This window comes from Penaeus monodon, chromosome 15 (genome assembly GCF_015228065.2).
Source record: "Penaeus monodon isolate SGIC_2016 chromosome 15, NSTDA_Pmon_1, whole genome shotgun sequence".
NCBI lineage: Eukaryota > Metazoa > Arthropoda > Malacostraca > Decapoda > Penaeidae > Penaeus > Penaeus monodon.
In genome coordinates, this window is record NC_051400.1 from 24,967,013 (window position 1) to 24,969,043 (window position 2,031).

Sequence of the window (2,031 nt, forward strand, 5' to 3'; positions counted from 1 at the left end):
ACTGAACGAGTCTCGTAATCAATGAAAAAAATCCTCCTCTGGGGGGATTTGTTGTTAAGGTCATAACATAGATAATTTACTGATGACAATAGATCGATGGGCAGCGTCTCATATTTTGAGAGAAAAGGTTCATATCCGATAGTTAAAATGCCCTTCGCTCTCTATAACCCTCCTTATATCGAAGTACCATGAGTGCCCCTTATGAGAGTGGCTCGCCAGCTTTCTCTGCCTTTCTCTAATATACGCGCAGTGGAGATGTGTTGGTCTTTTTCTGAGAGTCAACAGGCTTGAAGATCGCGGTAATGATAATTACCACCAGTTAATTGTTATTCAGAGTTCTATGGAAAAGATATAAACAAGTCTCCCTCGTATTTACTACATTTTTTATGAATGATACGAAATATCTATTGTTTTCTTTGACAATCTTAATAGGGTAGACTATTTTTTTGTGCCTTTGCCAAGGCGTTCTTGCAAGTTACAAACTTCAGAGCATTAACTGAGTCAAATAAAGTAGTCAGTTGTACTATATGCATTAAGATATTGACAATTTACATAGCATAATAGTAAATATATTACATTAGGCAATGAGAAGTACAACGAGCAGTCATAATCTATCTAATACTCCTGTTTGGTTCCACAGGAGTATGGCACGAGAGAAATAAAAAACAGCGGGTTTATATACATTCAAAATCTTAGACATAAAGGAAATACCATTTCTGCTTTTAACTTAAAGACATTTTCATGTCTGTTTTATACATTTCATTCTATTTTCGTTTCTTATTTCTAACAGAATGCCATAGAGATTACAGTGGAAATCACAACGGACGTCTGTAACACAACTGAAATAATTCAGACACTTAACATGTAAGGAAAATGTATGATATTATTTACACATTATATCTATTGTATTTTCACAAGGGGTTATTGTGTATTATCTATTATACAGTATCTGCGTTAGCATTGCAATGTTATAAAAGTTTTTTGTGAATTCATTGTAACGTGTTATACGTATGTGTCATTATATGAGTTGGTTTCTTCTGTTATAGAATTTGTTGTTATAGTTGTTTCTGAAGATGAGGTTACATCTATGGGTGTAGTTGTTTCTGAGGGTGTGGTTGAGTCTGTAGGTGTAGTTGTTTCTGAGGGTGTGGTTGAGTGTGTGGGTGTAGTTGTTTCTGAGGGTGTGGGTGTAGTTGTTTCTGAGGGTGTGGTTGAGTGTGTGGGTGTAGTTGTTTCTGAGTGTGTGGGTGTAGTTGTTTCTGAGGGTGTGGTTGAGTGTTGGTGTAGTTGTTTCTGAGGGTGTGGGTGTAGTTGTTTCTGAGGATGTGGTTGAGTGTGTGGGTGTAGTTGTTTCTGAGGGTGTGGTTGAGTGTGTGGGTGTAGTTGTTTCTGAGGGTGTGGGTGTAGTTGTTTCTGAGGGTGTGGTTGAGTGTGTGGGTGTAGTTGTTTCTGAGGGTGTGGGTGTAGTTGTTTCTGAGTGTGTGGGTGTAGTTGTTTCTGAGGGTGTGGTTGAGTGTGTGGGTGTAGTTGTTTCTGAGTGTGTGGGTGTAGTTGTTTCTGAGTGTGTGGGTGTAGTTGTTTCTGAGGGTGTGGTTGAGTGTGTGGGTGTAGTTGTTTCTGAGTGTGTGGGTGTAGTTGTTTCTGAGTGTGTGGGTGTAGTTGTTTCTGAGGGTGTGGTTGAGTGTGTGGGTGTAGTTGTTTCTGAGTGTGTGGGTGTAGTTGTTTCTGAGGGTGTGGTTGAGTGTGTGGGTGTAGTTGTTTCTGAGTGTGTGGGTGTAGTTGTTTCTGAGGGTGTGGTTGAGTGTGTGGGTGTAGTTGTTTCTGAGGGTGTGGGTGTAGTTGTTTCTGAAGGTGTGGTTGAGTGTGTGGGTGTAATTGTTTCTGAGGGTGTGGTTGAGTGTGTGGGTGTTGTTTCTGAGGGTGTGGTTGAGTGTGTGGGTGTAGTTGTTTCTGAGGGTATAGTGGCTGATCCAGTTGACCCTGACACTGAGGTTGTGCCAGTGACTACTCCGGTTGGTCCGGTCGAAGCTC

General features: G+C 40.8%; 1 pseudogene; it reads right to left on the reverse strand.

The window, feature by feature from the left end:
- Positions 1-699: 699 nt before the first annotated feature.
- The window catches only part of LOC119582267, a 2,397-nt pseudogene continuing 1,065 nt past the window's right edge, over positions 700-2,031 (reverse strand).